Source organism: Rhinolophus ferrumequinum, chromosome 5 (genome assembly GCF_004115265.2).
Source record: "Rhinolophus ferrumequinum isolate MPI-CBG mRhiFer1 chromosome 5, mRhiFer1_v1.p, whole genome shotgun sequence".
Lineage (NCBI taxonomy): Eukaryota > Metazoa > Chordata > Mammalia > Chiroptera > Rhinolophidae > Rhinolophus > Rhinolophus ferrumequinum.
The window spans coordinates 71590265-71606624 of NC_046288.1; positions in this window are offsets into that span (position 1 = coordinate 71590265).

Here is a 16360-nt window from a genome sequence, read left to right on the forward strand (position 1 = left end):
AAGCCGGCTCCTGCTATGACTGGATCATTCTATGTCACAGCACAAGGAGCTGCCTCATTCCTTTTTATGATTGCAGAGCATGTCATTTCAAGATGTGCTATAATTTTTTAACCAGTCCCTGTGGTATACACTTAGGTTGTTTCCAGTCTTTTACTTCCACAAACCAGGCTTTAATGGATAACCTTGTGTGCGTGTCATTTTGCTCATGTGCAAATGTAGCAGTAGACATGGTTCCATGACTTCAGAAGAATCACTAAGATTCTTAGGAAGAAATTCTCAAAAGGCAATTTATTTCTTCATTGGACAGTTATGGCTGCTAGGAAGAATTCTAATGCAAAGAAATTGTCTCTTTTTGTCCCAGTTTCCTTGTGAGTCAAATGGATGCAAATTAGCTAGCCACTTGCCAGCATCAAAGAAATAATGTAAAACTTTGAAATAAAATTGAAAAGCATGTTTTTCTTCTTAAAGATAGGTATTTATGTAAATACAAAGTGGCATGGTTCACACGTGGTGACCTAAAAATACACTCATGGGACATTGTAACCCTGCAGGAGAGGGAGCCAATCAACTGATTAGGATATAGAATAGTTGAAGAGTTTTAGCCTGGTTCTTACTTAGATTTTTTGACCAAGAAACTGAAATACAATGTTTCAGAATTACACTTTAGACTCATCTGGGAAGCTTTTAAAATCTTGATGCTCAGGCCACAGCCCAGACTAATCAAATTACACTCAGGAGTTGGGGGCCCAGGAATCTGTGTTTTTAAAACTCCCTTGGTGATTCCACTGTTTATCCAAGGTTTAGAAGAAAATATAAGGAAAGAATCAAATTTGTGATATAGGGAAACACATTTGTGTTAGTCAGTGTTATCCAGAGTAACAGAACCAATGGAATGAAGGAGATTATTTTAAGGAATTGGCTCATGTGGTTATAGAAGTGGTTATGGAAGTCCAACATGTGCAAGATGGGCCTGCAGCCTAGAGATCAGGAGAGAGCTGGTGCTGCAGTTCAAGTCCAAGGGCTGTCTGCTGCTGGATTCCCTCTTGTTCACGGGAGGTTAGTCTTATGTTCTGTTCAGGCCTTCAACTGAGTGGCTGAGGTCCACCTACGGTAAGAAGGGCAATCTGCTTTATTCATGGTCCACTGATTTAAATGTTAATCTCATCGAAAAACACTTTCACAGAAACATCCAGAATCATGTTTGACCACATATCTGGACACTGTGACCCAGCCAAGTTGAAAGATAAAATTAACCATAACAATATAACAATTGTTGGGAGATACTAAAAAAACTTTATCTTTCAAGAGCAAAGACGAGAGTTTAGTGGTTATCTGAAGTTGTATTTCTCTTGTTTAGTCACGAACAAATTCTCTCTGAAATTCTTTGGCTGTTCCCGCAAAAGGAACCATTTATTTGTCACTTGTAAACCCTACTCCCAGAGCTCCTAGATTTTATTAAAATTAAGAATCATGAGAAAACAAAGTATTTTGTTCCATCATCTTGGAATTGGCTATTTTTATTAGAAGATTATCAACTTTTTTTGTCAGAAGGAGTGAGCATTGTTAATTGTGCAAAGAGATTCACTAGAGTGGCTATAAAAAGTTTGGTCTTAAGCCATGAATATATTCCTTTAAGAAAATGTGATTCCTTCTTCCCTCTTGAAAGACCCGCATAATCAAAACTCAGAATTAAAAAAGGTTAGTCTTGAGAGTTCTATAGGTTCAGCAGGAAGGAAACATGGTTTATTGGAGGAATATATCCCGAGGTGTTTGATTTCAAGAAACAGATGAGAAATCGAAGGCCCTCGGCTCAGCAGCAATCTGAACCCTGTGCTTCCAGCTGGCCTTGCACCTCCACTGTTGTTCGAGCTTCCATTTCAGAGTACAGACTGGAGCTGTTCAGCCCAGTGAGGAGATCCAGGCCCTGAGAACAACGCAGGGGGTCTGAGGACTCACACTGAGCCTCTCACAGCACCATATGCAAGGCTCTGATCCCCAGCGATCTCGGGTTCTGCCTGGAGCCATTTTTAACCTGTGGGACCAGCTGACTGGTAAAGCCAGGACTGCTGTGCGTCAGCAGGAAACTGAGTCAGCCTCATTGATTTGGTGTAGGAAGGTGTGGGTTGAGTTGGTGGGGACCTTGGATGAGTTTTCGTGGTCATGGAAATAGTTTCCTTTTGCCAGCTACAAATCAACTAGCATTCATGCAGGCTCAGAAGCAGAAGAGCAAAAGTTAAAAATAAGTCAACCTTTTATTTTTAGGCAAGGCAGAGCACAGCCCTAAAACGGAAACTGGGGCATGTGAACCTGCTTCTCCTGGGAGACTCAGTGGAAAGGAGCAATAAGTACAAGGTCTCTCCCATGGAGTGTCTCTGCTCATGCAAGAGGGTATGTGGAAAGACCTGTCTGAGCATGGGCGGCTCCTGGAACTGAAGCAGGGCTGCCCTTCTATCCAGTTCCTAGCTAAAGTTCGGGGGACCCGGAGCCTCAGATTTCTGTCTAAACCCTATCAGGAAATGACATCAGGGTAAGAACACCTCTGCCGTGGACGTATGGTGTGTGTAGGCAGGCCTGGTGAGCTCCCAGCCGTTCCATTGTCAAAACACTGGGATATTTTCATGCTGCTTGGTAAATAGACACTTACCTCTCTGCCTCCTCACTACCGGCTACCCAGCCTCTCCTCCGGCACATTGCAGACTACCCCGGCATCCAGCAACTAAAGGGTTAATTCCTGGCACTGTGAGGCGTTTGGAAAATCGGATTGCCTCTGTTCTCTTGAAAGAACTCTGGTATCAAAATCCAGAATTCAAAAAGATTGGTGGTGAAAGTTCTATCGGTCTCAACAGAAAGGAATCCATAGTTGACTGGGAAAGTCATGAAAAACTGAATTGTCCCTTCTGTCCTTTTTTTTTTTAAATTAAAGTTTATTGGGGTGACAATTGTTAGTAAAGTTACATAGATTTCAGGTGTACAATTCTGTATTACATCATCTATAAATCCCATTGTGTGTTCAGCATCCAGAGTCAGTTCTCCTTCCATCACCATATATTTGACCCCTTTTACCCTCATCTACCACCCCCCACCCCCCTTACCCTCTGGTAACCACTAAACTATTGTCTGTGTCTATGAGTTTTTGTTTTTCATTTGTTTTTCTTGTTCTTTTGTTATTTTTGGTTTATATACCACATATCAGTGAAATCATATGGTTCTCTGCTTTTTCTGTCTGACTTATTTCGCTTAGCATTATAATCTCTAGATCCATCCATGTTGTCACAAATGGTCCTGTTTCATCTTTTCTTACCGCCGAATAGTATTCCATTGTGTATATATATACCACAACTTCTTTATCCATTCATCCATCAAAGGACATTTTGGTTTCCATATCTTGGCCACTGTAAATAAAGCTGCAATGAACATTGGAGCACACTTGTCTTTATGTATAAACGTTTTCAGATCTTTTGGGTATAGATACCCAGGAGAGGGATTGCTGGGTCATGTGGTAATTCTATTTGTAATTTTTCGAGGAACCTCCACACTGCCTTCCATAACGGCTGCACCAGTCTGCATTCCCACCAACAGTGTATGAGGGTTCCTTTTTTTCCACAGCCTCTCCAAGACTTGTTTGTCTTGTTGATGATAGCCATTCTAACTGGGGAGAGGTGATTTGCATTTCTCTGACGATTAGTGATGTTGAGCATTTTTGCATATGTCTATTTGCCATTTGTGTGTTCTCTTTGGAGAAATGTCTCTTCAGCTCCTCTGCCCATTTTTCAATTGGGTTGTTTGTTTTTTGTTGTTGAGTTGCATGAGTTCCTTGTACATTTTAGATATTAGCCCCTTATCGGAGGCACTGTTTGCAAAAATCTTCTCCCATTCAGTTGATTGCCTCTTTATTTTGTCTTTTTATTTATGCCTATTTTTTTATTTTTTAAAAAATAATTATTTTTATTGCCTATTTATTTATGGTTTCTTTTGCTGTGCAGAAGCTTTTAAGTTTGATATAGTCCCATTCATTTATTTTACTTTTTACTTCCCTTGCCTTTGGAGTCAAATTCATAAAATGTTCTTTGATCCCAAGGTCCATAAGTTTAGTACCTATGTTTTCTTCTATGCGGTATATTGTGTCAGGTCTTATGCTTAAGTCTTTGATCCATTTTGAATTAATTTTAGTACATTGTGACAGACAGCAGTCTAGTTTCATTCTTTTGCATGTGGCTTTCCAATTCTGCCACCTCCATTTATTGGAGAGGCTGTGTTTTCTCCATTGTGTATTTTTTGCTTCTGTGTCAAAAATTATCTGTCTATATTTATGTGGTTTTATTTCTGAGTTGTTCTCAATTCTATTCCATTGGTCTATGTGTCCGTTTTTCTGCCAATACCATGCTGTTTTGATTATTGTAGCCCTGTAGTGCAAACTAAAGTCAGGGAGTATGATACCTCCAGCATTGTTCTTTTTTTCTTAAGATTGCTTTGGCTATTCGGGGTCTTTTGTGGTTCCAGACAAATCTGATGATTTTTGTTCTATTTCTTTAAAAAATGCCATTGGGATTTGATGGGGATTGCATTAAATCTGTATATTGCTTTGGGTAATATGGCCATCTTAACTATGTTGATTCTTCGATCCATGAGCATGGAATGTCTTTCCATTTCTTTGTGTCTTCAATTTATTTTAAAAATGTCTTGTATTTTCAGCGTATAGGTCTTTCACATCCTTGGTTAAGTTTATTCCTAGGTATTTTATTCTTTTTGCTGCAATTGCAAAAGGAATTGTTTTTTTTTTTTTATTTCTTTTTCTGAGATTTCATTGTTAGTATATACGAATGCAATGGACTTTTGTACGTTGATTTTGTAGCTGGTTACTTTACTGTATTCGTCGATTGTTTCTAATAGCTTTTTGGTGGAGAATTCAGGGTTTTCTATATACAGCATCATGTCATCTGCAAAGAGTGACAATTTAACTTCTTCATTCCCAATTTGGATGCCTTTTATTTCTTTCTCGTGCCTGATTGCTCTGGCAAGGACTTCCAACACTATGTTGAAAAGCAGAGGTGATAGAGGACAGCCCTGTCGTGTTCCTGAATGTAGCCTTCTCTCCTTTATAAAAGGTTTTGGAGCCTGTCCATGTCACCAGCAATAGGATTTACTTTCTCCGTAAATGATTGGAAGCTTCAGCACCAGGACCAGCTGCACCCTTTGGGACTGGTCCTTGTCAACACAGTAATGATTAAGTATAGTAATGATTAAGTACTGGGTATGGAGGTATGTGGGTTCCATCAAAGGAAGGTATTGGGTTGGTAACCTAAGGGACTGTATCCATGGCCCTGCCTACTTAGCAGGAAATACTCCTCCATTTCATCACGGCATTTTCCAGCTATTTTGGTCCCCTGGGTGCCTTCTCCTGTGGGCATGGCACAGATCCTTGATTTCTTCCATTCAGGCCTCTTCACCATGCCACCATACAGTCCCTCTGCCCTCAATGATCCTTTGCTGGAGACACCAGTGCTACTGCCAGTCTGACCTCAAGGAAGCAAGGGCTCACCTCCTCGTGTCCACTGAATCCCAAATGTGGACAGGCCTTTCCACCTGGTTCCCACAGGGGACCAGAGACCAGGATGTCACTTTTAATGAGACCTGGTATAAGTGAGGGAGTAATGACAGGGAAGTTACATACAGAAAAAAGCTCATAGCTCTGATGGGCCAGACATGCTTAACAGCTCAGGTTCCCTGACATGTGCTCTTCTGGCTGTTTTGAGACTAGGATGAGTTTCCCTCAGCTGCCATCCAAAAGACCTCAAATGTCCCCACATCTTTGGGTTTAGGCCAAACTGATTTGGCCAAGCTTTACAACAAGGAAGACAGGATTTTCTCATCCCGCTCTGGGGCCCGCTCTGAGACACCAAAAACTCAGCCAAGCAGAACAGCACCACGGTCAGTCAGTCTCTCTCCAAGAATCCAAGCATCTTGCAAACTAGTCTGACCTATCATCAACCAGTTACAAACTCCACTTCCCATGAGGGTGTTTGTTATATTGTCATTCCCATTTTATAGAAGAGACACTAAGACCAGGAAAGGTTTAGTAACTCAACTCAGTTCAACAGCCTATAAAGTTTTCTAAGGCCTTGTACCTATACGATCATTCCAAAACCACTACACAAAACACTTTTCTTATGCAGATCCGGAAATTCTTAAAACTCTTCAACTATTAACATGTTGCAAATGTGTGACAGGCACATGGTGCTCGTGAGTTAGATATGAAGTTAAGCTTGAAGACCTCTGGTGGGTTTCATGTGGAACAGAAGCCAACGACAAGAAGCTTAGAAAAGGACACATCAGCAGAATGCTTTTAAATTTTTCCAGTTGACTTCTTTACCATCTTATCCGTGATATCAGGCGACGTAGCTTCAGCCACAACACTAGTGTTCTCTAATTTTTCCGTTGCCTTGTTCTTGCTCACATTATTCACATGTAGCGGTTTAAGATCTGCAAACACGGGTGAGATATCACAAACAGCTCAGTGTTTTCACAAGACCCTGATCTGCCACATGCTGTAGATTCTTGTGTATGATACTTCTTTCAGCTGTGCTAAAGCTCCGTTTGGGGTGAATATGATTTCTGCTGCTGGTCTTGTCAAATCAGATTCCTCACTGCTGTGTCTTTCTGCCTTCTATTTTTTAAACCCCTCCATCCGTTGGGTTGCTGAGTCCTCTGTTTTATTTTTCGGCACCAGAAAAATGTCCTTATATAGTCTAGTACTCTTTTTGGTTGCCCATGTATATGAGAACTTATCCCTAGATTGTAAATTCCTTGAGGACAGAGACCTTGTTTTAAGCATCTTCATCTTCCCTTCAGCTCTTACTGTAGACACATTGGAGTTGTTGGGAATTGGTTTATGTGTTCTAACTCTTCCCTTTCGGTTTGTGCCTGGCCCATCCCAGTGGTATAAGCCCTCCATTCTCCTTGCTACCCACTTTAAGTCCATCTGTGGCAACTCTGTACCATTTCCATTTACCTACGAGTAATGTTGTATAGAGATGGTTAAGAAGTGAACCATTCTCATCCTCAAAACACCTCCCGATTTTCTTAAATTTCAACATTCTTAATTTTCAACATTTATCTCATTAGGAAAAATTACAGATGTGTGTTTTTCAAAATCATTTTCTTCATTCTCCTGGAAGGCAATTTCATATGGCAGCATACACACTGGCCTTCAAGGTAACATAGTCACAAGTTTGGAGGATTAAGTGTGAACATCTTTGGGGGGGGAGCACTTTCCCGTAGGCAGGGAAAGCATAGCTAACCTAAAACATCTCATTGTGCCAGAAAGTAAAGAAGGGCTCAGTAAATGACAGGGACGTGTCAAAAAGGACATCAGGAGCCAGCTTGAAGAACCTTGTATTAGTCTGGCTGCCATAACAAAGTACTACTGACTGGATGGCTTAAACAACAGAAATTTGTTTTCCCACAGTCCTAGAGGCTAGAAGATCAAAGGGTCAGCAGGTTGTGTTACTCCTCAGGTCTCTCTTCCTGGCTCTCAGATGTCCCCCTTCTCTCTGTGTCCTCACATGGCCTTTCCCCTGTGTGTGCCCTGAGAGAGAGAGAGAGAGATCTCTGTATCTCCTTTTCTTATAAGGACACCAGCCCTGTTGGATTAGAGCCCCACCCCGAGGGCATCATTTACCCTTAATTATCTCCTATAAACTCTATCTCTGAATTCTGTCACATTGGGGGTTAGGACTTCAACATATGAATTTTGGGGGTACACAGTTTAATCCATAACAGTTCTTTCCACTTGTGCTGTGATTCAGACCCAGCTGGGTGAGTAAACCCAAGTTAAGAAGGCTCTCTGGACTTTGGAATACGGGGATGGGGAGGGTAGAAGATGTAGTGTGGTGTGGTGTATAACACATAGATGGCTTTTGACTCTGCATTGCATGGGTGACTGGATGTAAGCACATTCTGTTTGGACAGGTTGGCACCATTTTTCAATTTCATCATTTGATCTGTTTTTTCCTGTTAATCATTTTATGACGGAAACAGAATTCGATCGTACGAGACTATATGAACCTACTTTGGGAGTTCTTGAGCCTGCAACTAAAAAGAAAACACAACTTTGGGATTCTTCCTGGCCCTAAATTAGATTGCCCTAGAAGTATCGTATAAAAACCTGTAGACCACTGCTTAGTTGGTCCCCACCACAGCCAGGCTGCCTTCATCTCTAACCAGTCATCTTATCAATGCTCCATCTCACCCTCAAGCCCAGCTTCAAGTGATTTTCATGGCTACCCTAAGTGTAAACTGTAAGAAAAATGAAAGAGAGGTTAGAAAGCAAAAACATTTTTCTGTCTTTTCTACTATAAAATAAGTGGAGAAAATTCATCATTATCATCCATAATAACAAAATAATTACAATAATTTTTGCATTTCTTTCCAGTGTTTTCCACACACTCATTTTTGTGTATCACTTCAACGACATACATGCAATTCTATACTCTACCCTTAGTACTTAATCTTACAGAATTTAATATGTCATGTGGCACTTTTAAAACATACCTGCAAATTCTGTGCCACTCCCCTCACAGACAGGTGGTATCGATGCCTCCTCCCTTAGAATCTGGAATGACTTACTGACTTTCTTGTAGCTGATAGAATGTAGAAGGAGTGATGCTATTTAACTTTCAAAACTGGGTCAGAAAGACCATGCAGCTTTTACCTGATTCTGTTGGGACATCAGCTCTAGGGGAAATAGCACCATGCAAGAAGACCTGGTATCCTGAGACTGCCCTGCAGAGAGCCCTCATGTACACACTCTGATGAGCTCGCAGCTGACAGCCAGCATCAATTCCCAACCATGTGACTGAGCCGTCTTGGACATCAGGCTCAGTCAAGTCATCAGATTTTATTTATTTATTTTTTTGCAGCCCCAGTTGACACCTTTCTGCAACTGCATAAGTAACATCAAGTGAGAACTGTTCAGCTGAGCCCTTTAAAATTTGTGATGTATAAAATTATAAGCAAGATAAAATTGTTGGTTTAAGCCACTAAGTTTTGAGGCAATTTTTCACACAGCAGTAGTAACCAGAATGAAATGTTGGTACCTGGAGATGATGGACTGCTATAATGAAAACTTAAAACATGTGGTATTGGCTTTGACACTGGACAAGGGACAAGGCCTTGAGAATTACGTCAGTGAGCGCTTCAAGGAAAATATTACAAGAAGCTGAGGAAAAGGAGACCATTGTTACGTAGTGGTGGGAAGTTAGTAAAACCATCACCTGTTATAATGTAGAAAGTAGAATATGCACTCAGTGAACTCTATGAACTAGATAAGAAAACGTCCAGGCAGAAGCCATCTGGCTTCTTCTAGCTCCTATAATAAAATAAGCACACAGATACAAACAGATAAACTGGAAAACCCACTATTCAGTTTTCAAGTGGAATTTGGAGGAAATACAAAGGGCCCAAGTGAATATTTTTAGCCAGCAAAGGGTTCTTAAAGTAAAAAGGAGACTCAGGAAAAAGATTTTCAAGAAAATGTGGTCAGATGGTAAAAATAAAGCCAGGGGTTGACTTTAAAACACTTTTTAAAAGATTTCAGAAAGATTCAAGATGATATCTCATAGACACTACCAACCAGGTAAAAGCATCTAAGGATCTTAAGTTCATGCTTTGTAGGTTATATCTCTTCAATAATAGAGTTTCTAGGCTCTTAAAAATATTGACTTTAGCAGCCTTACAGGGAGTCGAAGATAGAGAGGAGTCTTTCTCAAAGACCCCTTATGGTTTTTGTTAATAAAGAGAACTCTAATAAGATTCATAAAACCCCACAAAATTTTTCAAAAGAATTATATTGGCAGAGACAATACCATCTTGGACTGAAAGAGACAGAAACAGAACAAAATGAAAACACATCTTTGGATCCCTACCTTCTGTGGGAAGGAAGCAGAACTAGAAAGCTATGCAGCTACAAACGCAGGCTATTTATTATGGAAAAGGAGGAACTACCCAAAGCTCTCTATAGAGTCAATGCAATCCCTGTCAAAATTCCAATGTCATTTTTCACATAATAAAAAAAACACTTTAAATTTGTATGGAACCATAAAAGACTCTGAATAGTCAACGCAATCCTGAGAAAGAAGAACAAGCTGGAGGTATCACACTTCCTGATTTCAAACTATGCTATAAAGCTATAGTAATCAAATCAGTATGCTACTAGCATAAAAACAGATACATAAACCAATGAAACAGAATAGAAAGCCCAGAAATAACCCCCCACATCCATGGTTGAATAATTTTTGACAAGGGAGTCAAGAATACTTAATGGGGAAAGGATAGTGTCATCAATAAACGATGTTGGAGAAACTGGACAACCACATGCAGAAAAATGAAATCAAACCCCTATCTTACACCACTCAAAAAATTACCTTGAAATAGATTAAAGGCTTAAACATAAGACCGGAAACCATAAAACTCCTAGAAGAAAACATAGGGAAAAACCTTGACATTGCTCTTGGCAATGATTTTTGGAATATGACACCAAAAGCACAAGCAACAAAAAGCAAAAATCAACAAACGGGACTACATCAAACTAAAAAGAAAAGGGAACATTTGGGCATTGTTGGTGGGACTGTAAGCTGGTTCAGTCACTATAGAAAACAGCCTGAAAGATCCTCAAAAAATTAAAAATAGAACTACCATAGGATTCAGCAATTCCATTTCTGGGAAAGGAAATGAAAACAGGATCTCAAAAAGGTGTCTGCGCTCCCATATTTATTGCAGCATTATTCAGAATAGCCAAGGTATGGAAACAACCTAAGTGCCCATCAATGAATGAATGGAAGTAGAATGGATACATAAAGTGGTATATATACACAATGGAATATTATTAAGCTACGAGAAAGAAGGAAATATTTCCATTTGTGAAAACATGAATGGACCTTGAGGGCATTACACTAAATGAGGTAAGTCAGACAGATAAAGGCAAAACTGTCTGACATCACTTATATATATGGAATCTGAAAAAGGCTACTTGTAGAAACAGAGAGTAGAATGGCAGTTACCAGAGTCTGGGGGGTGGGGAGATTGATGGGATGTGGATCAAAGAGTACAAACTTGCAGTTAGAAGATGAATAAGTTCTGGGGATCTAATACACACCAGTGTGATTATAGCTAAAAATACTGTATTATGTACTTGAAAGTTGCTACCAGACTAGATCTTAGACATTTTCACCACAAAAAAGAAACAATAATTGTTGACATGATGAAGGTGTTAGCTAATGTTACTGTGATAATCCTATTGCAATATATAAGTGTATCAAATCAACACATAGTACACCTTAAACTTACACAATGTTATATGTCAACTACACCTCAATAAAAAATAAAAATAAATTACTATAGCTGTTACCTGTTTTCTCTTCTCAAATATAGGTAATAAAAATAATCGCCTTCCTCATTTTCCTTCTTTTGGATTATTTCCTTAGAATAAATTCCCCAAAGGAAAATAACCAAGTGAAAGAGTTTGAATATTTGTCTAACTTCTAATTCACACTGGCAAATTACTTTCCTAGAAGTTAATACCAATTGGCCCCAAACACTTCGGGTGTTGTAATTTTAGGTATATTTAACAGCATCACAAATTCAGAAAGTTGTTCTTGTGTATCTATTGTAAAATTTCATTACCCTCGTTCTAGAAAGGAATCCGTACCAGTTGTAGCTCTTTCCTGCTTAGTCTAACTCAGTCCTTTATTGTCTGGTTGGTGTTTCTTTTTATCCTAACAAAATTCTTCTATTGCATTTCCAGCCTCCTTCTGGGAAGTTAGCTATGGAGAATGTTAGCAGCCAGGGCTATATCTAGCCTTCTGCTCTGCTTACATGTCTCTCTAAAGTAGCCCTGAACCACACTGACTTTCTGATCTACCTCTAACCTGCTAGGTTGCTAACGACTGAGCGTTTATTCTGAGTTGTACACACATTATTTCATTTTTTATCTCAACCACTTTGTAAAGTAGACTTTTCAGATAAGGACTAGGGATCAGAGACATTAAGTAACTCTCTCAGGAGATGTACTTTGTAAGCAAAGGGGACAGGATTTGAACCCATGCTTTTGGCCACTACACTTCACTGCCTCACCTGGACTGCCAGTCTAAAGGGTGTTTCCTTCCCACTCACCCGGGCACTTCCGGGGAGGAGGATAGAAGTCAGTGGAAAACTCTGATTTGCTCCTTTCAAATATTGTCTATTTCCTCCAAACACTGACCTGCTCCATATTTTTGAACCATCCCAATTTAAAAGTTAACGTCCAGGTTTTAACTATATCTATATCTCCAGCATTAAGATGCATCTTGATGTATATTTTGTTAGAAGTTATTCAGAGGAAATAAAAGTGAGTATGCCTATATAAATATATGGACATCTTTTCTGAAAAATTTATTCCCGTGTCTAAGAAATTTTGTACTTCTTAAAATGGGAAGAAAAAAAGTATGCTAAGTTATTCTACTTCTCCGCAGTCCTTTATATTTCTTCTCCTTCCTCTGGATAAGCTGTGATATGAAATACTGACACCAAAAGAAGAGTCCTCTGGGAGACTGGGGACTGAGCTGTAAACATGACTTTGCTTCTCTGGAATGTGAATGCCACGAAAGCAGGGCTTTGCTTGTTCACTTCTGTGTCACCGGCACCTGTAACAGCACCTGGCACTCAGGAGGCACTCATATCTGTGGAATGAATGAATGAGCTACCTGGCACCTGCCCAACAGTGCTCTAGTGGTAACAGCTGAGATAATTTGTCACATGACTTCTGGCTCAGCATCTGCCATGGAAACCAGCCCCGGGCCTTTGACACTCAAAGCCTGGTCCCTGGGCCAGCACCTGGGAGCCTGTCCAGGGAAAGCAGACTCTCGGGCCCCACCCCCAACCCATTGAAATAGAATCTATATTTTAACAAGATCTCCAAGCGATTTGTACTCACATTAAAATTTGCAAATGACTCTCTAGACCAGTCGAACATCATCAGCATGACCTGGGAACCTGTGAGAACCGACTGCATCGGAAACTCTGGGAGTGGGGTCCAACAATATTACGTGCTTAGTACCTCCAGGAGATTCGGATGTTCCCTAACACTTGAAAACCACTAGAACAGCCTCCCCAACTTTGCTCTTAATTCCACTCAGAATTTAGATCTTGGTTGTAGTAACTGGACTTTACCATTCATTTACCATGTAACATGACATACGCCATTCCAAACACAATGAATAACCTCATTCTTCTAACCTAACCTTTAAAGAGGCCAGATACAGAGTTCTAAATATGGGTTTCAGAACATAGGACTAGATCATGTCAAGATTCTCGAGGCCTGAGGATGCAGCTGCTCCCTGCACAAAGGGGCTGAGTAGAAGGGTGTGAGATAGATGAACTCTAGCCCATGTTCTACCCTCCAGGTGACTCACCTACAGAGCTGCATCTGCCCAGTAGCGTGCCTTTTTCTAATTCACCCAACGGTGTGGGATGAACCAGCTGTGGTCCTGAGTCTTACTCCTGTGACCTGTGTGTAATCATGTAAATGGTTATATGCAGTAGGTCCTGCTGTCCGATATCAGTGCAATGCATGCCCGTCTCATAGCATTTTCTACGCTGGACTCATTCTCCCTCATTACAGCCGATGGGTTCTTCTCCTCTGCTCCCTCTGACAGTTGTCGGGCTGTTTGCTCTTCTAATTCCCACTTTCCTCCAGGTTTACTGTTAGCCTCTCACTTGTCAGCTATTTGATCTCTTCTTTAAGGTTTTATTAGTGTATCTTCTTCCTCCCTTTGTCAGAGCTCATACACCTGACGCTGCAAATTCTTTAAAACCGCTTAAGCAGCCTTGAGCAAATACATGTTCAAAATACACATCGTTCTTTTCCAAATAGCGTTTGTACCATGTATCAATTTCAAAATAGGGAACACATATTTGCTATTACAGCTTGCAGCCTATAATATAATTATTAAGCTTAATTTTTAAGAGTCAGTAAACAAAACTACAGATACACGTGCACAATTCATATAGCCATCATCTGCTTGCCACTTATCAGTGTCAGTGTTTAGAAATTAACAGCTTTGGTCTTCACAACGATACAGACTTTGACTGAAGGTAAAATCCATTTCGAGGTGACCTTTGGGAAAACATATTTAAGTTTTTCACATACAGGGATATGGAATTAAATGTGTCTATTTGTAACTTCTGCCCATTGACCCTAGATCTGTCTCTGGAGGAGAAAGAACAAATTTTATCCTTTTACCACCTGTCAGACCTGAGATTTTAAACAATGTCTATCATACCTCCCCTTCTCTATTCCCACCCACTTCTTTTCACCTCCATAAGCCAAAAGCCCTCTCCTCCTTTAGTTCTTCATCACAGGCTAATTTACATCAATTCACCCTCTTGATTGTTCTCCTCTGAATGTGTTCTTGTTAGTCTATAGCACACAAAATGTATGATGCCAAAATGAAGACATAACTTTGAATGCTCTGAGAAGCATGAAATAGAGAAAGACTATCTCCCTTCAGATAACACACCTCTATTACTGCAGCTTAGTATCACAGTTTGCTTACTTTGCAATCACATCCTGTCGCTGGCCCACAGCAAACAAAACTTTAATTGCCATACATGATATTGATTAAGTCATTGCCACCCGATGCTCCCTTGCATGGTTTTTAGTAAGACTTCTTTCTGCCATAGACTTCTGGGGCTTTCCTCCCAATTTCTCGAACCTCTAGAAAAGCCTACCAGCAGCCAACTCTCTCTATGCCATGTTCCTAGGCCCAGTCCCAATCCAGTTTCACAAGAGACCGTGACAGCCTTTATAACTATTGCTGGCTGCTTATTCACCAGCAAACTTGAAAATGTGATTAACAAGAGCAACAAAAAAGAAGTGCTATCGATGAGGAAATCTGGTGACAATGATTTGTTATTGTTACTGCTATTCCCAGCCCAGATGGTTCTCTAGATGAAATGGATAAAAATTGGATCCTCTCTGTGGCTGGTGACAGGTGCAGACTTGGCCCCTCCAGTGGGATCTCATCAGACACCCAGCCCACCACCGGCTGAGGAGCTTCCCACAGGCACGTGTGTTTTGTGGCAATTCTGAAAATTGTCAAGTGAATAATCGGACTTTTCTCTGGTGTCTTTTAGAAGATTCCCTTCTGCTCAACCTTTGAAAAACTGTATCAGTCAGATTCTTTGTTTGCAAACAACAGAAACAAGCTCTAGTTAATTTAAGCAGGAAAAGTATTTTTGGGATGAACATGGTGATCCTTCCACAACTGATGAAAGATTTGAGAAACAGGGTTTGTATACGATGGGAACTAAAGAAGCCCTGGAAATGTAGGTAGTAGGAGATAACTGAGAATCTCGTCAGGGTGTAGCTAAAATGAATGAATTACAACCTTTTATTTTCTGTTTTTGTATCACTCTTATCAAGATTTAAAATTTGAGTCAAGAGAGTTTGATGGCTCAGCATGTGTATTAGGTGTTGTCTCCTGCCTAGAAAAGGATGGGCCCTCTGGTTAGCAGTCAGCAAAGCAGCACACAACAGGGAGATAATGACATAAAATTATATTGAAGAGGTGGGAATTCCCGAATGGGGAGAGAGGAGCTCAGCAAATTCTTTCCCCTAAAACAACTATAAAACTGGACAAAATTGTCAAAACAACTGTAAGCCGTGAAACTAACCAAACTGGCAAAAAATTGAGAAGTGTTTATTCAAGTAAACCCACTGAAACTTGGCAAGAGACATGTGGATACTATTTTGTTTTAGCCTGGGGCTGTTCCCATTGTCCCTTCAATTCCATTGGTAGAGTAGAACTCCCAGGACAGGGCAAGCTGTGAAAACCAGCAGCTTTTCTGCCAGAAGAAGCTGACTTGATTTGGAGTGGAGCATGGAAAAACAATCCCATGTGCCTGAAATCATGGGAAAGAGTCATGATTGCTTACATAAATAAATGGGGATGGCCAATATCACAGTTATTCAGAGACTATGAGATTGGTTAGGACAAGCAATAGACTGGAAGCATAGCCAGAAATTTGACAGGGACACCTAAGGAACTAGATAGGTATAGTGGGTCTAGAAAACTCCATTATATCCCTAGAGGTCTGAAAGGCTGTAGTTATGCTCAAAGGCTGAGTGCATGCTCAGGAAAGCTTCTACACATCCCTGGATGAATGTGAAAGCTTGGGTACATCCAGAGAAGACACAAACAGGCTCAGTAGAAAATAAGAGCATAGACAGATTTGTAAACTGCCTGAACTTTAAATGTGTTCCTCAACCCATATAGAGATCCATCAGCAAAGGGTGAAAGCCCTGCTGGCTCAATGTGTTTGAGCA